The sequence below is a fragment of the Phalangium opilio genome, unplaced genomic scaffold (assembly GCF_054372755.1).
Source record: "Phalangium opilio isolate 3A_F unplaced genomic scaffold, DU_Popi_V2 ptg000009l_1, whole genome shotgun sequence".
NCBI lineage: Eukaryota > Metazoa > Arthropoda > Arachnida > Opiliones > Phalangiidae > Phalangium > Phalangium opilio.
In genome coordinates, this window is record NW_028324146.1 from 13,146,372 (window position 1) to 13,164,248 (window position 17,877).

Genomic DNA, 17,877 nt, shown 5'->3' on the forward strand with positions numbered 1-17,877 from the left:
AATTCGAATTATTATCTTGCACTCTCGGCAACGGCTATATCACGCTGAAAACACCGGTTCTCGTCCGATCACCGAAGTTAAGCAGCGTCGAGCGCAGTCAGTACTTGGGAGGGAGACCACTTAGGAACACTGCGTGCCGTTGGCTTTTTCACTTTTTTTTCCTCTTTTAAATTCCATGAGATATGAAAAAAGCAAACAAATCTTCTCTTTCTTATTGATTTATAAAGATGAAGGTTAATTAAATTCGAATTATTAAATAGCACTCTCGGCAACAGCCATGTCACGCTGAAAACACCGGTTCTCGTCCGATCACCGAAGTTTAGCAGCGTCGAGCGCAGTCAGTACTTGGGAGGGAGACCACTAAGGAACACTGCGTGCCGTTGGCTTTTTCACTTTTTTTCCTCTTTTAAATTCCTATAGATATGAAAAAAGCAAACATATTTTCTTTTTGTTATTGTTTCAAAAAGATGAAGGTCAATTTGTCTCACTTAATTTAAATTCGAATTATTATCTAGCACTCTCGGCAACGGCCATATAACGCTGAAAACACCGGTTCTCGTCCGATCACCGAAGTTAAGCAGTGTCGAGCGCAGTCAGTACTTGGGAGGGAGACCACTTAGGAACACTGCGTGCCGTTGGCTTTTTCACTTTTTTTTCCTCTTTTAAGTTCCAATAGATATGAAAAAAGCAAACATATTTTCTTTTTGTTATTGTTTTAAAAAGATGAAGGTCAATTTGTCTCACTTAATTTAAATTCGAATTATTATCTAGCACTCTCGGCAACGGCCATATCACGCTGAAAACACCGGTTCTCGTCGGATCACCGAAGTTCAGCAGCGTCGAGCGCAGTCAGTACTTGGGAGGGAGACCACTTAGGACACTGCGTGCCGTTGGCTTTTTCACTTTTTTTTCCTCTTATAAATTCCAATAGATATGAAAAAAGCAAACATATTTTCTTTTTGTTATTGTTTTAAAAAGATGATGGTTAATTTGTCTCACTTAATTTAAATTCGAATTATTATCTTGCACTCTCGGCAACGGCCATATCACGCTGAAAACACCGGTTCTCGTCCGATCACCGAAGTTAAGCAGCGTCGAGCGCAGTCAGTACTTGGGAGGGAGACCACTTAGGAACACTGCGTGCCGTTGGCTTTTTCAATTTTTTTTCCTCTTTTAAATTCCAATAGATATGAAAAAAGCAAACATATTTTCTTTTTGTTATTGTTTTAAAAAGATGATGGTTAATTTGTCTCACTTAATTTAAATTCGAATTATTATCTAGCACTCTCGGCAACGGCCATATCACGCTGAAAACACCGGTTCTCGTCCGATCACCGAAGTTAAGCAGCGTCGAGCGCAGTCAGTACTTGGGAGGGAGACCACTTAGGAACACTGCGTGCCGTTGGCTTTTTCACTTTTTTTTCCTCTTTTAAGTTCCAATAGATATGAAAAAAGCAAACATATTTTCTTTTTGTTATTGTTTTAAAAAGATGAAGGTTAATTTGTCTCACTTAATTTACATTCGAATTATTATCTAGCACTCTCGGCAACGACCATATCACGCTGAAATCACCGGTTCTCGTCCGATCACCGAAGTTAAGCAGCGTCGAGCGCAGTCAGTACTTGGGAGGGAGACCACTTAGGAACACTGCGTGCCGTTGGCTTTTTCACTTTTTTTTCCTCTTTTAAATTCCTATAGATATGAAAAAAGCAAACATATTTTCTTTTTGTTATTGTTTTAAAAAGATGAAGGTCAATTTGTCTCACTTAATTTAAATTCGAATTATTATCTAGCACTCTCGGCAACGGCCATATCACGCTGAAAACACCGGTTCTCGTCGGATCACCGAAGTTCAGCAGCGTCGAGCGCAGTCAGTACTTGGGAGGGAGACCACTTAGGACACTGCGTGCCGTTGGCTTTTTCACTTTTTTTTCCTCTTATAAATTCCAATAGATATGAAACAAGCAAACATATTTTCTTTTTGTTATTGTTTTAAAAAGATGATGGTTAATTTGTCTCACTTAATTTAAATTCGAATTATTATCTTGCACTCTCGGCAACGGCCATATCACGCTGAAAACACCGGTTCTCGTCCGATCACCGAAGTTAAGCAGCGTCGAGCGCAGTCAGTACTTGGGAGGGAGACCACTTAGGAACACTGCGTGCCGTTGGCTTTTTCACTTTTTTTTCCTCTTTTAAATTCCAATAGATATGAAAAAAGCAAACATATTTTCTTTTTGTTATTGTTTTAAAAAGATGATGGTTAATTTGTCTCACTTAATTTAAATTCGAATTATTATCTAGCACTCTCGGCAACGGCCATATCACGCTGAAAACACCGGTTCTCGTCCGATCACCGAAGTTAAGAAGCGTCGAACGCAGTCAGTACTTGGGAGGGAGACCACTTAGGAACACTGCGTGCCGTTGGCTTTTTCACTTTTTTTTCCTCTTTTAAGTTCCAATAGATATGAAAAAAGCAAACATATTTTCTTTTTGTTATTGTTTTAAAAAGATGAAGGTTAATTTGTCTCACTTAATTTACATTCGAATTATTATCTAGCACTCTCGGCAACGACCATATCACGCTGAAATCACCGGTTCTCGTCCGATCACCGAAGTTAAGCAGCGTCGAGCGCAGTCAGTACTTGGGAGGGAGACCACTTAGGAACACTGCGTGCCGTTGGCTTTTTCACTTTTTTTTCCTCTTTTAAATTCCTATAGATATGAAAAAAGCAAACATATTTTCTTTTTGTTATTGTTTTAAAAAGATGAAGGTCAATTTGTCTCACTTAATTTAAATTCGAATTATTATCTAGCACTCTCGGCAACAGCCATATCACGCTGAAAACACCGGTTCTCGTCGGATCACCGAAGTTCAGCAGCGTCGAGCGCAGTCAGTACTTGGGAGGGAGACCACTTAGGACACTGCGTGCCGTTGGCTTTTTCACTTTTTTTTCCTCTTATAAATTCCAATAGATATGAAAAAAGCAAACATATTTTCTTTTTGTTATTGTTTTAAAAAGATGATGGTTAATTTGTCTCACTTAATTTAAATTCGAATTATTATCTTGCACTCTCAGCAACGGCCATATCACGCTGAAAACACCGGTTCTCGTCCGATCACCGAAGTTAAGCAGCGTCGAGCGCAGTCAGTACTTGGGAGGGAGACCACTTAGGAACACTGCGTGCTGTTGGCTTTTTCACTTTTTTTTCCTCTTTTAAATTCCAATAGATATGAAAAAAGCAAACATATTTTATTTTTGTTATTGTTTTAAAAAGATGATGGTTAATTTGTCTCACTTAATTTAAATTCGAATTATTATCTTGCACTCTCGGCAACGGCCATATCACGCTGAAAACACCGGTTCTCGTCCGATCACCGAAGTTAAGCAGCGTCGAGCGCAGTCAGTACTTGGGAGGGAGACCACTTAGGAACACTGCGTGCTGTTGGCTTTTTCACTTTTTTTTCCTCTTTTAAATTCCAATAGATATGAAAAAAGCAAACATATTTTATTTTTGTTATTGTTTTAAAAAGATGATGGTTAATTTGTCTCACTTAATTTAAATTCGAATTATTATCTAGCACTCTCGGCAACGACCATATCACGCTGAAATCACCGGTTCTCGTCCGATCACCGAATCTAAGCAGCGTCGAGCGCAGTCAGTACTTGGGAGGGAGACCACTTAGGAACACTGCGTGCCGTTGGCTTTTTCACTTTTTTTTCCTCTTTTAAATTCCTATAGATATGAAAAAAGCAAACATATTTTCTTTGTTATTGTTTTAAAAAGATGAAGGTCAATTTGTCTCACTTAATTTAAATTCGAATTATTATCTAGCACTCTCGGCAACGGCCATATCACGCTGAAAACACCGGTTCTCGTCCGATCACCGAAGTTAAGCAGCATCGAGCGCAGTCAGTACTTGGGATGGAGACCACTAAGGAACACTGCGTGCCGTTGGCTTTTTCACTTTTTTTTCCTCTTTTAAATTCCAATAGATATGAAAAAAGCAAACATATTTTCTTTTTGTTATTGTTTTAAAAAGATGATGGTTAATTTGTCTCACTTAATTTAAATTCGAATTATTATCTTGCACTCTCGGCAACGGCTATATCACGCTGAAAACACCGGTTCTCGTCCGATCACCGAAGTTAAGCAGCGTCGAGCGCAGTCAGTACTTGGGAGGGAGACCACTTAGGAACACTGCGTGCCGTTGGCTTTTTCACTTTTTTTTCCTCTTTTAAATTCCATGAGATATGAAAAAAGCAAACAAATCTTCTCTTTCTTATTGATTTATAAAGATGAAGGTTAATTAAATTCGAATTATTAAATAGCACTCTCGGCAACAGCCATGTCACGCTGAAAACACCGGTTCTCGTCCGATCACCGAAGTTTAGCAGCGTCGAGCGCAGTCAGTACTTGGGAGGGAGACCACTAAGGAACACTGCGTGCCGTTGGCTTTTTCACTTTTTTTCCTCTTTTAAATTCCTATAGATATGAAAAAAGCAAACATATTTTCTTTTTGTTATTGTTTCAAAAAGATGAAGGTCAATTTGTCTCACTTAATTTAAATTCGAATTATTATCTAGCACTCTCGGCAACGGCCATATAACGCTGAAAACACCGGTTCTCGTCCGATCACCGAAGTTAAGCAGTGTCGAGCGCAGTCAGTACTTGGGAGGGAGACCACTTAGGAACACTGCGTGCCGTTGGCTTTTTCACTTTTTTTTCCTCTTTTAAATTCCAATAGATATGAAAAAAGCAGACATATTTTATTTTTGTTATTGTTTTAAAAAGATGATGGTTAATTTGTCTCACTTAATTTAAATTCGAATTATTATCTAGCACTCTCGGCAACGGCCATATCACGCTGAAAACACCGGTTCTCGTCCGATCACCGAAGTTAAGAAGCGTCGAACGCAGTCAGTACTTGGGAGGGAGACCACTTAGGAACACTGCGTGCCGTTGGCTTTTTCACTTTTTTTTCCTCTTTTAAGTTCCAATAGATATGAAAAAAGCAAACATATTTTCTTTTTGTTATTGTTTTAAAAAGATGAAGGTCAATTTGTCTCACTTAATTTAAATTCGAATTATTATCTAGCACTCTCGGCAACGGCCATATCACGCTGAAAACACCGGTTCTCGTCGGATCACCGAAGTTCAGCAGCGTCGAGCGCAGTCAGTACTTGGGAGGGAGACCACTTAGGACACTGCGTGCCGTTGGCTCTTTCACTTTTTTTTACTCTTATAAATTCCAATAGATATGAAAAAAGCAAACATATTTTCTTTTTGTTATTGTTTTAAAAAGATGATGGTTAATTTGTCTCACTTAATTTAAATTCGAATTATTATCTTGCACTCTCGGCAACGGCCATATCACGCTGAAAACACCGGTTCTCGTCCGATCACCGAAGTTAAGCAGCGTCGAGCGCAGTCAGTACTTGGGAGGGAGACCACTTAGGAACACTGCGTGCCGTTGGCTTTTTCACTTTTTTTCCTCTTTTAAATTCCAATAGATATGAAAAAAGCAAACATATTTTCTTTTTGTTATTGTTTTAAAAAGATGATGGTTAATTTGTCTCACTTAATTTAAATTCGAATTATTATCTAGCACTCTCGGCAACGGCCATATCACGCTGAAAACACCGGTTCTCGTCCGATCACCGAAGTTAAGAAGCGTCGAACGCAGTCAGTACTTGGGAGGGAGACCACTTAGGAACACTGCGTGCCGTTGGCTTTTTCACTTTTTTTTCCTCTTTTAAGTTCCAATAGATATGAAAAAAGCAAACATATTTTCTTTTTGTTATTGTTTTAAAAAGATGAAGGTTAATTTGTCTCACTTAATTCACATTCGAATTATTATCTAGCACTCTCGGCAACGACCATATCACGCTGAAATCACCGGTTCACGTCCGATCACCGAAGTTAAGCAGCGTCGAGCGCAGTCAGTACTTGGGAGGGAGACCACTTAGGAACACTGCGTGCCGTTGGCTTTTTCACTTTTTTTTCCTCTTTTAAATTCCTATAGATATGAAAAAAGCAAACATATTTTCTTTTTGTTATTGTTTTAAAAAGATGAAGGTCAATTTGTCTCACTTAATTTAAATTCGAATTATTATCTAGCACTCTCGGCAACAGCCATATCACGCTGAAAACACCGGTTCTCGTCGGATCACCGAAGTTCAGCAGCGTCGAGCGCAGTCAGTACTTGGGAGGGAGACCACTTAGGACACTGCGTGCCGTTGGCTTTTTCACTTTTTTTTCCTCTTATAAATTCCAATAGATATGAAAAAAGCAAACATATTTTCTTTTTGTTATTGTTTTAAAAAGATGAAGGTTAATTTGTCTCACTTAATTTAAATTCGAATTATTATCTAGCACTCTCGGCAACGGCCATATCACGCTGAAAACACCAGATCTCGTCAGATCACCGAAGTTAAGCATCGGCGAGCGCAGTCAGTACTTGGGAGGGAGACCACTTAGAAACACTGCGTGCCGTTGGCTTTTTCACTTTTTTTTCCTCTTTTAAATTCCACTAGATATGAAAAAAGCAAACATATTTTCTTTTTGTTATTGTTTTAAAAAGATGATGGTTAATTTGTCTCACTTAATTTAAATTCGAATTATTAAATAGCACTCTCGGCAACGGCCATATCACACTGAAAACACCGGTTCTCGTCCGATCACCGAAGTTAAGCAGCGTCGAGCGCAGTCAGTACTTGGAAACTTTGCGTGCCGTTGGCTTTTTCACTTTTATTTCCTCTTTTAAATTCCATGAGATATGAAAAAGCAAACATATCTTCTTTTTATTATTGATTTATAAAGATGAAGGTTTATTAATTTCGAATTATTAAATAGCACTCTCGGCAACGGCCATATCACGCTGAAAACACCGGTTCTCGTCCGATCACCGAAGTTAAGCAGCGTCGAGCGCAGTCAGTACTTGGGAGGGAGACCACTTAGGAACACTGCGTGCCGTTGGCTTTTTCACTTTTTTTTCCAATTTTAAATACCTATAGATATGAAAAAAGCAAACATATTTTTTTTTGTTATTGTTTTAAAAAGATGGTCTATTTGTCTCACTTAATTTAAATTCGAATTATTATCTAGCACTCTCGGCAACGGCCATATCACGCTGAAAACACCAGATCTCGTCAGATCACCGAAGTTAAGCATCGGCGAGCGCAGTCAGTACTTGGGAGGGAGACCACTTAGAAACACTGCGTGCCGTTGGCTTTTTCACTTTTTTTCCTCTTTTAAATTCCACTAGATATGAAAAAAGCAAACATATTTTCTTTTTGTTATTGTTTTAAAAAGATGATGGTTAATTTGTCTCACTTAATTTAAATTCGAATTATTAAATAGCACTCTCGGCAACGGCCATATCACGCTGAAAACACCGGTTCTCGTCCGATCACCGAAGTTAAGCAGCGTCGAGCGCAGTCAGTACTTGGAAACTTTGCGTGCCGTTGGATTTTTCACTTTTTTTCCTCTTTTAAATTCCTATAGATATGAAAAAAGCCAACATATTTTCTTTTTGTTATTGTATTAAAAAGATGAAGGTAAATTTGTCTCACTTAATTTAAATTCGAATTATTAAATAGCACTCTCGGCAACGGCCATATCACGCTGAAAACACCGGTTCTCGTCCGATCACCGAAGTTAAGCAGCGTCGAGCGCAGTCAGTACTTGGGAGGGAGACCGCTTAGGAACACTGCGTGCCGTTGGCTTTTTCACTTTTTTTCCTCTTTTAAATTCCAATAGATATGAAAAAAGCAAACATATTTTCTTTTTGTTATTGTTTTAAAAAGATGATGGTTAATTTGTCTCACTTAATTTAAATTCGAATTATTAAATAGCACTCTCGTCAACGGCCATATCACGCTGAAAACACCAGTTCTCGTCCGATCACCGAAGTTAAGCAGCGTCGAGCGCAGTCAGTACTTGGAAACTTTGCGTGCCGTTGGCTTTTTCACTTTTATTTCCTCTTTTAAATTCCATGAGATATGAAAAAGCAAACATATCTTCTTTTTATTATTGATTTATAAAGATGAAGGTTTATTAATTTCGAATTATTAAATAGCACTCTCGGCAACGGCCATATCACGCTGAAAACACCGGTTCTCGTCCGATCACCGAAGTTAAGCAGCGTCGAGCGCAGTCAGTACTTGGGAGGGAGACCACTTAGGAACACTGCGTGCCGTTGGCTTTTTCACTTTTTTTTCCAATTTTAAATACCTATAGATATGAAAAAAGCAAACATATTTTTTTTTGTTATTGTTTTAAAAAGATGGTCTATTTGTCTCACTTAATTTAAATTCGAATTATTATCTAGCACTCTCGGCAACGGCCATATCACGCTGAAAACACCAGATCTCGTCAGATCACCGAAGTTAAGCATCGGCGAGCGCAGTCAGTACTTGGGAGGGAGACCACTTAGAAACACTGCGTGCCGTTGGCTTTTTCACTTTTTTCCTCTTTTAAATTCCACTAGATATGAAAAAAGCAAACATATTTTCTTTTTGTTATTGTTTTAAAAAGATGATGGTTAATTTGTCTCACTTAATTTAAATTCGAATTATTAAATAGCACTCTCGGCAACGGCCATATCACGCTGAAAACACCGGTTCTCGTCCGATCACCGAAGTTAAGCAGCGTCGAGCGCAGTCAGTACTTGGAAACTTTGCGTGCCGTTGGATTTTTCACTTTTTTTCCTCTTTTAAATTCCTATAGATATGAAAAAAGCCAACATATTTTCTTTTTGTTATTGTATTAAAAAGATGAAGGTAAATTTGTCTCACTTAATTTAAATTCGAATTATTAAATAGCACTCTCGGCAACGGCCATATCACGCTGAAAACACCGGTTCTCGTCCGATCACCGAAGTTAAGCAGCGTCGAGCGCAGTCAGTACTTGGGAGGGAGACCGCTTAGGAACACTGCGTGCCGTTGGCTTTTTCACTTTTTTTCCTCTTTTAAATTCCAATAGATATGAAAAAAGCAAACATATTTTCTTTTTGTTATTGTTTTAAAAAGATGATGGTTAATTTGTCTCACTTAATTTAAATTCGAATTATTAAATAGCACTCTCGTCAACGGCCATATCACGCTGAAAACACCAGTTCTCGTCCGATCACCGAAGTTAAGCAGCGTCGAGCGCAGTCAGTACTTGGGAGGGAGACCGCTTAGGAACACTGCGTGCCGTTGGCTTTTTCACTTTTTTTCCTCTTTTAAATTCCAATAGATATGAAAAAAGCAAACATATTTTCTTTTTGTTATTGTTTTAAAAAGATGATGGTTAATTTGTCTCACTTAATTTAAATTCGAATTATTATCTAGCACTCTCGGCAACGGCCATATCACGCTGAAAACACCGGTTCTCGTCCGATCACCGAAGTTAGGCAGCGTCGAGCGCAGTCAGTACTTGGAAACTTTGCGTGCCGTTGGCTTTTTCACTTTTATTTCCTCTTTTAAATTCCATGAGATATGAAAAAAGCAAACATATCTTCTTTTTCTTATTGATTTATAAAGATGAAGGTTAATAAAATTCAAATTATTAAATAGCACTTTCGGCAACGGCCATATCACGCTAAAAACACCGGTTCTCGTCCGATCACCGAAGTTAAGCAGCGTCGAGCGCAGTCAGTACTTGGGAGGGAGACCACGTAGGAACACTGCGTGCCGTTGGCTTTTTCACTTTTTTTTCCTCTTTTAAATTCCAATAGATATGAAAAAAGCAAACATATTTTCTTTTTGTTATTGTTTTAAAAAGATGATGGTTAATTTGTCTCACTTAATTTAAATTCGAATTATTATCTAGCACTCTCGGCAACGGCCATATCACGCTGAAAACACCGGTTCTCGTCCGATCACCGAAGTTAAGAAGCGTCGAGCGCAGTCAGTACTTGGGAGGGAGACCACTTAGGTACACTGCGTGCCGTTGGCTTTTTCACTTTTTTTCCTCTTTTAAATTCCAATAGATATGAAAAAAGGAAACATATTGTCTTTTTGTTATTGTTTTAAAAAGATGAAGGTTAATTTGTCTCACTGAATTTAAATTCGAATTATTATCTAGCACTCTCGGCAACGGCCATATCACGCTGAAGACACCGGTTCTCGTCCGATCACCGAAGTTAAGCAGCGTCGAGCGCAGTCAGTACTTGGAAACTCTGCGTGCCGTTGCCTTTTTCACTTTTATTTCCTCTTTTAAATTCCATCAGATATGAAAAAAGCAAACATATCTTCTTTTTGTTATTGTTTTATAAAGATCAAGGTTTTTAAATTCAAATTATTAAATAGCACTCTCGGCAACGGCCATATCACGCTGAAAACACCGGTTCTCGTCCGATCACCGAAGTTAAGCAGCGTCGAGCGCAGTCAGTACTTGGGAGGGAGACCACTTAGGAACACTGCGTGCCGTTGGCTTTTTCACTTTTTTTCCTCTTTTAAATTCCAATAGATATGAAAAAAGCAAACATATTTTCTTTTTGTTATTGTTTTAAAAAGATGATGGTTAATTTGTCTCACTTAAGTTAAATTCGAATTAGTATCTAGCACTCTCGGCAACGGCCATATCACGCTGAAAACACCGGTTCTCGTCCGATCACCGAAGTTAAGCAGCGTCGAGCGTAGTCAGTACTTGGAAACTTTGCGTGCCGTTGGCTTTTTCACTTTTATTTCCTCTTTTAAATTCCATGAGATATGAAAAAAGCAAACATATCTTCTTTTTCTTATTGATTTATAAAGATGAAGGTTAATTAAATTCGAATTATTAAATAGCACTCTCGGCAACGGCCATATCACGCTGAAAATACCGGTTCTCGTCCGATCACCGAAGTTAAGCAGCGTCGAGCGCAGTCAGTACTTGGGAGGGAGACCACTTAGGAACACTGCGTGCCGTTGGCTTTTTCACTTTTTTTCCTCTTTTAAATTCCTATAGATATGAAAAAAGCCAACATATTTTCTTTTTGTTATTGTTTTAAAAAGATGAAGGTTAATTTGTCTCACTTAATTTAAATTCGAATTATTAAATAGCACTCTCGGTAACGGCCATATCACGCTGAAAACACCGGTTCTCGTCGGATCACCGAAGTTAAGCAGCGTCGAGCGCAGTCAGTACTTGGGAGGGAGACCACTTAGGAACACTGCGTGCCGTTGGCTTTTTCACTTTTTTTTCCTCTTTTAAATTCCAATAGATATGAAAAAAGCCAACATATTTTCTTTTTGTTATTGTTTTAAAAAGATGATGGTTAATTTGTCTCACTTAATTTAAATTCGAATTATTATCTAGCACTCTCGGCAACGGCCATATCACGCTGAAAACACCGGTTCACGTCCGATCACCGAAGTTAAGCAGCGTCGAGCGCAGTCAGTACTTGGAAACTTTGCGTGCCGTTGGCTTTTTCACTTTTATTTCCTCTTTTAAATTCCATGAGATATGAAAACAGCAAACATATCTTCTTTTTCTTATTGATTTATAAAGATGAAGGTTAATTAAATTCAAATTATTAAATAGCACTTTCGGCAACGGCCATATCACGCTAAAAACACCGGTTCTCGTCCGATCACCGAAGTTAAGCAGCGTCGAGCGCAGTCAGTACATGGGAGGGAGACCACGTAGGAACACTGCGGCCGTTGGCTTTTTCACTTTTTTTTCCTCTTTTAAATTCCAATGGATATGAAAAAAGCAAACATATTTTCTTTTTGTTATTGTTTTAAAAAGTTGATGGTTAATTTGTCTCACTTAATTTAAATTCGAATTATTATCTAGCACTCTCGGCAACGGCCATATCATGCTGAAAACACCGGTTCTCGTCCGATCACCGAATTTAAGAAGCGTCGAGCGCAGTCAGTACTTGGGAGGGAGACCACTTAGGAACACTGCGTGCCGTTGGCTTTTTCACTTTTTTTCCTCTTTTAAATTCCAATAGATATGAAAAAAGCAAACATATTTTCTTTTTGTTATTGTTTTAAAAAGATGAAGGTTAATTTGTCTCACTTAATATCAATTCGAATTATTATCTAGCACTCTCGGCAACGGCCATATCACGCTGAAAACACCGGTTCTCGTCCGATCACCGAAGTTAAGCAGCGTCGAGCGCAGTCAGTACTTGGGAGGGAGACCACTTAGGAACACTGCGTGCCGTTTGCTTTTTCACTTTTTTTTCCTCTTTTAAATTCCTATTGATATGAAAAAGGCAAACATATTTTCTTTTTGTTATTGTTTTAAAAAGATGAAGGTCAATTTGTCTCACTTAATTTCAATTCGAATTATTATCTGGCACTCTCGGCAACGGCCATATCACGCTGAAAACACCGGTTCTCGTCGGATCACCGAAGTTAAGCAGCGTCGAGCGCAGTCAGTACTTGGGAGGGAGACCACTTAGGAACACTGCGTGCCGTTGGCTTTTTCACTTTTTTTTCCTCTTTTAAATTCCAATAGATATGAAAAAAGCCAACATATTTTCTTTTTGTTATTGTTTTAAAAAGATGAAGGTCAATTTGTCTCACTTAATTTAAATTCGAATTATTATCTAGCACTCTCGGCAACGGCCATATCACGCTGAAAACACCGGTTCTCGTCCGATCACCGAAGTTAAGCAGCGTCGAGCGCAGTCAGTACTTGGAAACTTTGCGTGCCGTTGGCTTTTTCACTTTTATTTCCTCTTTTAAATTCCATGAGATATGAAAAAAGCAAACATATCTTCTTTTTCTTATTGATTTATAAAGATGAAGGTTAATTAAATTCAAATTATTAAATAGCACTTTCGGCAACGGCCATATCACGCTAAAAACACCGGTTCTCGTCCGATCACCGAAGTTAAGCAGCGTCGAGCGCAGTCAGTACTTGGGAGGGAGACCACGTAGGAACACTGCGTGCCGTTGGCTTTTTCACTTTTTTTTCCTCTTTTAAATTCCAATAGATATGAAAAAAGCAAACATATTTTCTTTTTGTTATTGTTTTAAAAAGATGAAGGTTAATTTGTCTCACTTAATTTAAATTCGAATTATTATCCAGCACTCTCGGCAACGGCCATATCACGCTGAAAACAAAGGTTCTCGTCCGATCACCGAAGTTAAGCAGCGTCGAGCGCAGTCAGTACTTGGGAGGGAGACCACTTAGGAACATTGCGTGCCGTTTGCTTTTTCACTTTTCTTTCCTCTTTTAAATTCCTATTGATATGAAAAAAGCAAACATATTTTCTTTTTGTTATTGTTTTAAAAAGATGAAGGTCAATTTGTCTCTATAATTTAAATTCGAATTATTATCTGGCAATCTCGGCAACGGCCATATCACGCTGAAAACACCGGTTCTCGTCGGATCACCGAAGTTAAGCAGCGTCGAGCGCAGTCAGTACTTGGGAGGGAGACCACTTAGGAACACTGCGTGCCATTGGCTTTTTCACTTTTTTTTCCTCTTTTAAATTCCAATAGATATGAAAAAAGCCAACATATTTTCTTTTTGTTATTGTTTTAAAAAGATGATGGTTAATTTGTCTCACTTAATTTAAATTGGAATTATTATCTAGCACTCTCGGCAACGGCCATATCACGCTGAAAACACCGGTTCTCGTCCGATCACCGAAGTTAAGCAGCGTCGAGCGCAGTCAGTACTTGGAAACTTTGCGTGCCGTTGGCTTTTTCACTTTTATTTCCTCTTTTAAATTCCATGAGATATGAAAAAAGCAAACATATCTTCTTTTTCTTATTGATTTATAAAGATGAAGGTTAATTAAATTCAAATTATTAAATAGCACTTTCGGCAACGGCCATATCACGCTAAAAACACCGGTTCTCGTCCGATCACAGAAGTTAAGCAGTGTCGAGCGCAGTCAGTACTTGGGAGGGAGACCACTTAGGAACACTGCGTGCCGTTGGCTTTTTCACTTTTTTTTCCTCTTTTAAATTCCAATAGATATGAAAAAAGCAAACATATTTTCTTTTTGTTATTGTTTTAAAAAGATGATGGTTAATTTGTCTCACTTAATTTAAATTCGAATTATTATCTAGCACTCTCGGCAACGGCCATATCACGCTGAAAACACCGGTTCTCGTCCGATCACCGAAGTTAAGAAGCGTCGAGCGCAGTCAGTACTTGGGAGGGAGACCACTTAGGAACACTGCGTGCCGTTGGCTTTTTCACTTTTTTTCCTCTTTTAAATTCCAATAGATATGAAAAAAGCAAACATATTTTCTTTTTGTTATTGTTTTAAAAAGATGAAGGTTAATTTGTCTCACTTAATATAAATTCGAATTATTATCTAGCACTCTCGGCAACGGCCATATCACGCTGAAAACACCGGTTCTCGTCCGATCACCGAAGTTAAGCAGCGTCGAGCGCAGTCAGTACTTGGGAGGGAGACCACTTAGGAACACTGCGTGCCGTTTGCTTTTTCACTTTTTTTTCCTCTTTTAAATTCCTATTGATATGAAAAAGGCAAACATATTTTCTTTTTGTTATTGTTTTAAAAAGATGAAGGTCAATTTGTCTCACTTAATTTCAATTCGAATTATTATCTGGCACTCTCGGCAACGGCCATATCACGCTGAAAACACCGGTTCTCGTCGGATCACCGAAGTTAAGCAGCGTCGAGCGCAGTCAGTACTTGGGAGGGAGACCACTTAGGAACACTGCGTGCCGTTGGCTTTTTCACTTTTTTTTCCTCTTTTAAATTCCAATAGATATGAAAAAAGCCAACATATTTTCTTTTTGTTATTGTTTTAAAAAGATGAAGGTCAATTTGTCTCACTTAATTTAAATTCGAATTATTATCTAGCACTCTCGGCAACGGCCATATCACGCTGAAAACACCGGTTCTCGTCCGATCACCGAAGTTAAGCAGCGTCGAGCGCAGTCAGTACTTGGAAACTTTGCGTGCCGTTGGCTTTTTCACTTTTATTTCCTCTTTTAAATTCCATGAGATATGAAAAAAGCAAACATATCTTCTTTTTCTTATTGATTTATAAAGATGAAGGTTAATTAAATTCAAATTATTAAATAGCACTTTCGGCAACGGCCATATCACGCTGAAAACAAAGGTTCTCGTCCGATCACCGAAGTTAAGCAGCGTCGAGCGCAGTCAGTACTTGGGAGGGAGACCACTTAGGAACACTGCGTGCCGTTTGCTTTTTCACTTTTTTTCCTCTTTTAAATTCCTATTGATATGAAAAAAGCAAACATATTTTCTTTTTGTTATTGTTTTAAAAAGATGAAGGTAAATTTGTCTCTATAATTTAAATTCGAATTATTATCTGGCAATCTCGGCAACGGCCATATCACGCTGAAAACACCGGTTCTCGTCGGATCACCGAAGTTAAGCAGCGTCGAGCGCAGTCAGTACTTGGGAGGGAGACCACTTAGGAACACTGCGTGCCGTTGGCTTTTTCACTTTTTTTTCCTCTTTTAAATTCCATGAGATATGAAAAAAGCAAACAAATCTTCTTTTTCTTATTGATTTATAAAGATGAAGGTTAATTAAATTCGAATTATTAAATAGCACTCTCGGCAACAGCCATGTCACGCTGAAAACACCGGTTCTCGTCCGATCACCGAAGTTAAGCAGCGTCGAGCGCAGTCAGTACTTGGGAGGGAGACCACTTAGGAACACTGCGTGCCGTTGGCTTTTTCACTTTTTTTTCCTCTTTTAAATTCAAATAGATATGAAAAAAGCAAACATATTTTCTTTTTGTTATTGTTTTAAAAAGATGGTTAATTTGTCTCACTTAATTTAAATTCGAATTATTATCTAGCACTCTCGGCAACGGCCATATAACGCTGAAAACACCGGTTCTCGTCGGATCACCGAAGTTAAGCAGCGTCGAACGCAGTCAGTACTTGGGAGGGAGACCACTTAGGAACACTGCGTGCCGTTGGCTTTTTCACTTTTTTTTTCCTCTTTTAAATTCCAATAGATATGAAAAAAGCAAACATATTTTCTTTTTGTTATTGTTTTAAAAAGATGAAGGTTAATTTGACTCACTTAATTTAAATTCGAATTATTAAATAGCACCCTCGGCAACGGCCATATCACGCTGAAAACACCGGTTCTCGTCCGATCACCGAAGTTAAGCAGCGTCGAGCGCAGTCAGTACTTGGGAGGGAGACCACTTAGGAACACTGCGTGCCTTTGGCTTTTTCACTTTTTTTTTCCTCTTTTAAATTCCAATAGATATGAAAAAAGCAAACATATTTTCTTTTTGTTATTGTTTTAAAAAGATGATGGTTAATTTGTCTCACTTAATTTAAATTCGAATTATTATCTAGCACTCTCGGCAACGGCCATATCACGCTGAAAACACCGGTTCTCGTCCGATCACCGAAGTTAAGCAGCGTCGAGCGCAGTCAGTACTTGGAAACTTTGCGTGCCGTTGGCTTTTTCACTTTTATTTCCTCTTTTAAATTCCATGAGATATGAAAAAAGCAAACAAATCTTCTTTTTCTTATTGATTTATAAAGATGAAGGTTAATTTAATTCGAATTATTAAATAGCACTCTCGGCAACGGCCATATCACGCTGAAAACACCGGTTCTCGTCGGATCACCGAAGTTAAGCAGCGTCGAACGCAGTCAGTACTTGGGAGGGAGACCACTTAGGAACACTGCGTGCCGTTGGCTTTTTCACTTCTTTTTCCTCTTTTAAATTCCAATAGATATGAAAAAAGCAAACATATTTTCTTTTTGTTATTGTTTTAAAAAGATGAAGGTTAATTTGCCTCACTTAATTTAAATTCGAATTATTAAATAGCACCCTCGGCAACGGCCATATCACGCTGAAAACACCGGTTCTCGTCCGATCACCGAAGTTAAGCAGCGTCGAGCGCAGTCAGTACTTGGGAGGGAGACCACTTAGGAACACTGCGTGCCTTTGGCTTTTTCACTTTTTTATCCTCTTTTAAATTCCAATAGATATGAAAAAAGCAAACATATTTTCTTTTTGTTATTGTTTTAAAAAGATGATGGTTAATTTGTCTCACTTAATTTAAATTCGAATTATTATCTAGCACTCTCGGCAACGGCCATATCACGCTGAAAACACCGGTTCTCGTCCGATCACCGAAGTTAAGCAGCGTCGAGCGCAGTCAGTACTTGGAAACTTTGCGTGCCGTTGGCTTTTTCACTTTTATTTCCTCTTTTAAATTCCATGAGATATGAAAAAGCAAACAAATCTTCTTTTTCTTATTGATTTATAAAGATGAAGGTTAATTAAATTCGAATTATTAAATAGCACTCTCGGCAACAGCCATGTCACGCTGAAAACACCGGTTCTCGTCCGATCACCGAAGTTAAGCAGCGTCGAGCGCAGTCAGTACTTGGGAGGGAGACCACTAAGGAACACTGCGTGCCGTTGGCTTTTTCACTTTTTTTTCCTCTTTTAAATTCCTATAGATATGAAAAAAGCAAACATATTTTCTTTTTGTTATTGTTTTAAAAAGATGGTCAATTTGTCTCCCTTAATTTAAATTCGAATTATTATCTAGCACTCTCGGCAACGGCCATATCAAGCTGAAAACACCGGTTCTCGTCCGATCACCGAAGTTAAGAAGCGTCGAGCGCAGTCAGTACTTGGGAGGGAGACCACTTAGGAACACTGCGTGCCGTTGGCTTTTTCACTTTTTTTTCCTCTTTTAAATTCCAATAGATATGAAAAAAGCAAACATATTTTCTTTTTGTTATTGTTTTAAAAAGATGATGGTTAATTTGTCTCACTTAATTTAAATTCGAATTATTATCTAGCACTCTCGGCAACGGCCATATCAAGCTGAAAACACCGGTTCTCGTCCGATCACCGAAGTTAAGCAGCGTCGAGCGCAGTCAGTACTTGGGAGGGAGACCACTTAGGAACACTGCGTGCCGTTGGCTTTTTCACTTTTTTTTCC

The 17,877-nt window shown here is 38.5% G+C and overlaps 25 non-coding genes and 47 pseudogenes across 25 annotated transcripts; all 72 read left to right on the forward strand.

The window, feature by feature from the left end:
* The first annotated feature begins 26 nt into the window (after positions 1 to 26).
* Positions 27 to 145, forward strand: LOC149715518 (5S ribosomal RNA). The gene has a single exon (XR_016372384.1). It is a non-coding gene; the product is annotated as a 5S ribosomal RNA (ribosomal RNA).
* A 122-nt stretch (positions 146 to 267) lies between these two features.
* LOC149715519 (5S ribosomal RNA) lies at positions 268 to 386 on the forward strand (annotated as a pseudogene).
* A 136-nt stretch (positions 387 to 522) lies between these two features.
* On the forward strand, positions 523 to 641 carry LOC149715520 (5S ribosomal RNA; annotated as a pseudogene).
* Positions 642 to 778: 137 nt separating this feature from the next.
* On the forward strand, positions 779 to 896 carry LOC149715521 (5S ribosomal RNA; annotated as a pseudogene).
* A 137-nt stretch (positions 897 to 1,033) lies between these two features.
* Positions 1,034 to 1,152, forward strand: LOC149715522 (5S ribosomal RNA). Its single transcript, XR_016371880.1, has one exon. It is a non-coding gene; the product is annotated as a 5S ribosomal RNA (ribosomal RNA).
* Positions 1,153 to 1,289: 137 nt separating this feature from the next.
* On the forward strand, positions 1,290 to 1,408 carry LOC149715523 (5S ribosomal RNA). Its single transcript, XR_016371908.1, has one exon. It is a non-coding gene; the product is annotated as a 5S ribosomal RNA (ribosomal RNA).
* A 137-nt stretch (positions 1,409 to 1,545) lies between these two features.
* Positions 1,546 to 1,664, forward strand: LOC149715524 (5S ribosomal RNA; annotated as a pseudogene).
* Positions 1,665 to 1,801: 137 nt separating this feature from the next.
* LOC149715525 (5S ribosomal RNA) lies at positions 1,802 to 1,919 on the forward strand (annotated as a pseudogene).
* A 137-nt stretch (positions 1,920 to 2,056) lies between these two features.
* Positions 2,057 to 2,175, forward strand: LOC149715526 (5S ribosomal RNA). The gene has a single exon (XR_016371928.1). It is a non-coding gene; the product is annotated as a 5S ribosomal RNA (ribosomal RNA).
* A 137-nt stretch (positions 2,176 to 2,312) lies between these two features.
* Positions 2,313 to 2,431, forward strand: LOC149715527 (5S ribosomal RNA; annotated as a pseudogene).
* A 137-nt stretch (positions 2,432 to 2,568) lies between these two features.
* LOC149715528 (5S ribosomal RNA) lies at positions 2,569 to 2,687 on the forward strand (annotated as a pseudogene).
* A 137-nt stretch (positions 2,688 to 2,824) lies between these two features.
* LOC149715529 (5S ribosomal RNA) lies at positions 2,825 to 2,942 on the forward strand (annotated as a pseudogene).
* Positions 2,943 to 3,079: 137 nt separating this feature from the next.
* LOC149715530 (5S ribosomal RNA) lies at positions 3,080 to 3,198 on the forward strand. The gene has a single exon (XR_016374142.1). It is a non-coding gene; the product is annotated as a 5S ribosomal RNA (ribosomal RNA).
* Positions 3,199 to 3,335: 137 nt separating this feature from the next.
* Positions 3,336 to 3,454, forward strand: LOC149715531 (5S ribosomal RNA). Its single transcript, XR_016372189.1, has one exon. It is a non-coding gene; the product is annotated as a 5S ribosomal RNA (ribosomal RNA).
* Positions 3,455 to 3,591: 137 nt separating this feature from the next.
* LOC149715532 (5S ribosomal RNA) lies at positions 3,592 to 3,710 on the forward strand (annotated as a pseudogene).
* Positions 3,711 to 3,845: 135 nt separating this feature from the next.
* LOC149715533 (5S ribosomal RNA) lies at positions 3,846 to 3,964 on the forward strand (annotated as a pseudogene).
* A 137-nt stretch (positions 3,965 to 4,101) lies between these two features.
* On the forward strand, positions 4,102 to 4,220 carry LOC149715534 (5S ribosomal RNA). The gene has a single exon (XR_016372385.1). It is a non-coding gene; the product is annotated as a 5S ribosomal RNA (ribosomal RNA).
* A 122-nt stretch (positions 4,221 to 4,342) lies between these two features.
* On the forward strand, positions 4,343 to 4,461 carry LOC149715535 (5S ribosomal RNA; annotated as a pseudogene).
* Positions 4,462 to 4,597: 136 nt separating this feature from the next.
* Positions 4,598 to 4,716, forward strand: LOC149715536 (5S ribosomal RNA; annotated as a pseudogene).
* Positions 4,717 to 4,853: 137 nt separating this feature from the next.
* LOC149715537 (5S ribosomal RNA) lies at positions 4,854 to 4,972 on the forward strand (annotated as a pseudogene).
* Positions 4,973 to 5,109: 137 nt separating this feature from the next.
* LOC149715538 (5S ribosomal RNA) lies at positions 5,110 to 5,227 on the forward strand (annotated as a pseudogene).
* A 137-nt stretch (positions 5,228 to 5,364) lies between these two features.
* Positions 5,365 to 5,483, forward strand: LOC149715539 (5S ribosomal RNA). Its single transcript, XR_016371955.1, has one exon. It is a non-coding gene; the product is annotated as a 5S ribosomal RNA (ribosomal RNA).
* Positions 5,484 to 5,619: 136 nt separating this feature from the next.
* On the forward strand, positions 5,620 to 5,738 carry LOC149715540 (5S ribosomal RNA; annotated as a pseudogene).
* A 137-nt stretch (positions 5,739 to 5,875) lies between these two features.
* LOC149715541 (5S ribosomal RNA) lies at positions 5,876 to 5,994 on the forward strand (annotated as a pseudogene).
* A 137-nt stretch (positions 5,995 to 6,131) lies between these two features.
* Positions 6,132 to 6,249, forward strand: LOC149715542 (5S ribosomal RNA; annotated as a pseudogene).
* A 137-nt stretch (positions 6,250 to 6,386) lies between these two features.
* Positions 6,387 to 6,505, forward strand: LOC149715543 (5S ribosomal RNA; annotated as a pseudogene).
* A 137-nt stretch (positions 6,506 to 6,642) lies between these two features.
* On the forward strand, positions 6,643 to 6,745 carry LOC149715544 (5S ribosomal RNA; annotated as a pseudogene).
* Positions 6,746 to 6,866: 121 nt separating this feature from the next.
* On the forward strand, positions 6,867 to 6,985 carry LOC149715545 (5S ribosomal RNA). Its single transcript, XR_016371958.1, has one exon. It is a non-coding gene; the product is annotated as a 5S ribosomal RNA (ribosomal RNA).
* A 133-nt stretch (positions 6,986 to 7,118) lies between these two features.
* On the forward strand, positions 7,119 to 7,237 carry LOC149715546 (5S ribosomal RNA; annotated as a pseudogene).
* Positions 7,238 to 7,373: 136 nt separating this feature from the next.
* On the forward strand, positions 7,374 to 7,476 carry LOC149715547 (5S ribosomal RNA; annotated as a pseudogene).
* A 136-nt stretch (positions 7,477 to 7,612) lies between these two features.
* Positions 7,613 to 7,731, forward strand: LOC149715548 (5S ribosomal RNA). The gene has a single exon (XR_016372100.1). It is a non-coding gene; the product is annotated as a 5S ribosomal RNA (ribosomal RNA).
* A 136-nt stretch (positions 7,732 to 7,867) lies between these two features.
* On the forward strand, positions 7,868 to 7,970 carry LOC149715549 (5S ribosomal RNA; annotated as a pseudogene).
* A 121-nt stretch (positions 7,971 to 8,091) lies between these two features.
* Positions 8,092 to 8,210, forward strand: LOC149715550 (5S ribosomal RNA). Its single transcript, XR_016371960.1, has one exon. It is a non-coding gene; the product is annotated as a 5S ribosomal RNA (ribosomal RNA).
* Positions 8,211 to 8,343: 133 nt separating this feature from the next.
* LOC149715551 (5S ribosomal RNA) lies at positions 8,344 to 8,462 on the forward strand (annotated as a pseudogene).
* Positions 8,463 to 8,597: 135 nt separating this feature from the next.
* Positions 8,598 to 8,700, forward strand: LOC149715552 (5S ribosomal RNA; annotated as a pseudogene).
* Positions 8,701 to 8,836: 136 nt separating this feature from the next.
* Positions 8,837 to 8,955, forward strand: LOC149715553 (5S ribosomal RNA). Its single transcript, XR_016372116.1, has one exon. It is a non-coding gene; the product is annotated as a 5S ribosomal RNA (ribosomal RNA).
* A 136-nt stretch (positions 8,956 to 9,091) lies between these two features.
* On the forward strand, positions 9,092 to 9,210 carry LOC149715554 (5S ribosomal RNA). The gene has a single exon (XR_016372389.1). It is a non-coding gene; the product is annotated as a 5S ribosomal RNA (ribosomal RNA).
* A 136-nt stretch (positions 9,211 to 9,346) lies between these two features.
* LOC149715555 (5S ribosomal RNA) lies at positions 9,347 to 9,449 on the forward strand (annotated as a pseudogene).
* A 122-nt stretch (positions 9,450 to 9,571) lies between these two features.
* On the forward strand, positions 9,572 to 9,690 carry LOC149715556 (5S ribosomal RNA). The gene has a single exon (XR_016374143.1). It is a non-coding gene; the product is annotated as a 5S ribosomal RNA (ribosomal RNA).
* Positions 9,691 to 9,827: 137 nt separating this feature from the next.
* LOC149715557 (5S ribosomal RNA) lies at positions 9,828 to 9,946 on the forward strand (annotated as a pseudogene).
* A 136-nt stretch (positions 9,947 to 10,082) lies between these two features.
* On the forward strand, positions 10,083 to 10,185 carry LOC149715558 (5S ribosomal RNA; annotated as a pseudogene).
* A 121-nt stretch (positions 10,186 to 10,306) lies between these two features.
* LOC149715559 (5S ribosomal RNA) lies at positions 10,307 to 10,425 on the forward strand. The gene has a single exon (XR_016371961.1). It is a non-coding gene; the product is annotated as a 5S ribosomal RNA (ribosomal RNA).
* Positions 10,426 to 10,561: 136 nt separating this feature from the next.
* LOC149715560 (5S ribosomal RNA) lies at positions 10,562 to 10,664 on the forward strand (annotated as a pseudogene).
* A 122-nt stretch (positions 10,665 to 10,786) lies between these two features.
* LOC149715561 (5S ribosomal RNA) lies at positions 10,787 to 10,905 on the forward strand. The gene has a single exon (XR_016373213.1). It is a non-coding gene; the product is annotated as a 5S ribosomal RNA (ribosomal RNA).
* Positions 10,906 to 11,041: 136 nt separating this feature from the next.
* LOC149715562 (5S ribosomal RNA) lies at positions 11,042 to 11,160 on the forward strand. Its single transcript, XR_016374303.1, has one exon. It is a non-coding gene; the product is annotated as a 5S ribosomal RNA (ribosomal RNA).
* A 137-nt stretch (positions 11,161 to 11,297) lies between these two features.
* LOC149715563 (5S ribosomal RNA) lies at positions 11,298 to 11,400 on the forward strand (annotated as a pseudogene).
* Positions 11,401 to 11,522: 122 nt separating this feature from the next.
* Positions 11,523 to 11,640, forward strand: LOC149715564 (5S ribosomal RNA; annotated as a pseudogene).
* A 137-nt stretch (positions 11,641 to 11,777) lies between these two features.
* LOC149715565 (5S ribosomal RNA) lies at positions 11,778 to 11,896 on the forward strand (annotated as a pseudogene).
* A 136-nt stretch (positions 11,897 to 12,032) lies between these two features.
* LOC149715566 (5S ribosomal RNA) lies at positions 12,033 to 12,151 on the forward strand. Its single transcript, XR_016374178.1, has one exon. It is a non-coding gene; the product is annotated as a 5S ribosomal RNA (ribosomal RNA).
* Positions 12,152 to 12,288: 137 nt separating this feature from the next.
* Positions 12,289 to 12,407, forward strand: LOC149715567 (5S ribosomal RNA). The gene has a single exon (XR_016373662.1). It is a non-coding gene; the product is annotated as a 5S ribosomal RNA (ribosomal RNA).
* A 137-nt stretch (positions 12,408 to 12,544) lies between these two features.
* On the forward strand, positions 12,545 to 12,647 carry LOC149715568 (5S ribosomal RNA; annotated as a pseudogene).
* Positions 12,648 to 12,769: 122 nt separating this feature from the next.
* Positions 12,770 to 12,888, forward strand: LOC149715569 (5S ribosomal RNA). Its single transcript, XR_016374144.1, has one exon. It is a non-coding gene; the product is annotated as a 5S ribosomal RNA (ribosomal RNA).
* Positions 12,889 to 13,025: 137 nt separating this feature from the next.
* Positions 13,026 to 13,144, forward strand: LOC149715570 (5S ribosomal RNA; annotated as a pseudogene).
* A 136-nt stretch (positions 13,145 to 13,280) lies between these two features.
* Positions 13,281 to 13,399, forward strand: LOC149715571 (5S ribosomal RNA; annotated as a pseudogene).
* A 137-nt stretch (positions 13,400 to 13,536) lies between these two features.
* On the forward strand, positions 13,537 to 13,639 carry LOC149715572 (5S ribosomal RNA; annotated as a pseudogene).
* Positions 13,640 to 13,761: 122 nt separating this feature from the next.
* On the forward strand, positions 13,762 to 13,880 carry LOC149715573 (5S ribosomal RNA; annotated as a pseudogene).
* Positions 13,881 to 14,017: 137 nt separating this feature from the next.
* LOC149715574 (5S ribosomal RNA) lies at positions 14,018 to 14,136 on the forward strand. The gene has a single exon (XR_016374267.1). It is a non-coding gene; the product is annotated as a 5S ribosomal RNA (ribosomal RNA).
* A 136-nt stretch (positions 14,137 to 14,272) lies between these two features.
* LOC149715575 (5S ribosomal RNA) lies at positions 14,273 to 14,391 on the forward strand. Its single transcript, XR_016374179.1, has one exon. It is a non-coding gene; the product is annotated as a 5S ribosomal RNA (ribosomal RNA).
* A 137-nt stretch (positions 14,392 to 14,528) lies between these two features.
* Positions 14,529 to 14,647, forward strand: LOC149715576 (5S ribosomal RNA). Its single transcript, XR_016373663.1, has one exon. It is a non-coding gene; the product is annotated as a 5S ribosomal RNA (ribosomal RNA).
* Positions 14,648 to 14,784: 137 nt separating this feature from the next.
* LOC149715577 (5S ribosomal RNA) lies at positions 14,785 to 14,887 on the forward strand (annotated as a pseudogene).
* Positions 14,888 to 15,009: 122 nt separating this feature from the next.
* On the forward strand, positions 15,010 to 15,128 carry LOC149715578 (5S ribosomal RNA; annotated as a pseudogene).
* Positions 15,129 to 15,263: 135 nt separating this feature from the next.
* On the forward strand, positions 15,264 to 15,382 carry LOC149715579 (5S ribosomal RNA). The gene has a single exon (XR_016373664.1). It is a non-coding gene; the product is annotated as a 5S ribosomal RNA (ribosomal RNA).
* A 122-nt stretch (positions 15,383 to 15,504) lies between these two features.
* LOC149715580 (5S ribosomal RNA) lies at positions 15,505 to 15,623 on the forward strand (annotated as a pseudogene).
* Positions 15,624 to 15,757: 134 nt separating this feature from the next.
* Positions 15,758 to 15,876, forward strand: LOC149715581 (5S ribosomal RNA; annotated as a pseudogene).
* Positions 15,877 to 16,014: 138 nt separating this feature from the next.
* On the forward strand, positions 16,015 to 16,133 carry LOC149715582 (5S ribosomal RNA; annotated as a pseudogene).
* A 138-nt stretch (positions 16,134 to 16,271) lies between these two features.
* LOC149715583 (5S ribosomal RNA) lies at positions 16,272 to 16,374 on the forward strand (annotated as a pseudogene).
* Positions 16,375 to 16,496: 122 nt separating this feature from the next.
* On the forward strand, positions 16,497 to 16,615 carry LOC149715584 (5S ribosomal RNA; annotated as a pseudogene).
* A 137-nt stretch (positions 16,616 to 16,752) lies between these two features.
* On the forward strand, positions 16,753 to 16,871 carry LOC149715585 (5S ribosomal RNA; annotated as a pseudogene).
* A 137-nt stretch (positions 16,872 to 17,008) lies between these two features.
* On the forward strand, positions 17,009 to 17,111 carry LOC149715586 (5S ribosomal RNA; annotated as a pseudogene).
* A 121-nt stretch (positions 17,112 to 17,232) lies between these two features.
* On the forward strand, positions 17,233 to 17,351 carry LOC149715587 (5S ribosomal RNA; annotated as a pseudogene).
* Positions 17,352 to 17,485: 134 nt separating this feature from the next.
* On the forward strand, positions 17,486 to 17,604 carry LOC149715588 (5S ribosomal RNA; annotated as a pseudogene).
* A 137-nt stretch (positions 17,605 to 17,741) lies between these two features.
* On the forward strand, positions 17,742 to 17,860 carry LOC149715589 (5S ribosomal RNA). The gene has a single exon (XR_016374137.1). It is a non-coding gene; the product is annotated as a 5S ribosomal RNA (ribosomal RNA).
* The last annotated feature ends 17 nt before the right edge of the window (positions 17,861 to 17,877 follow it).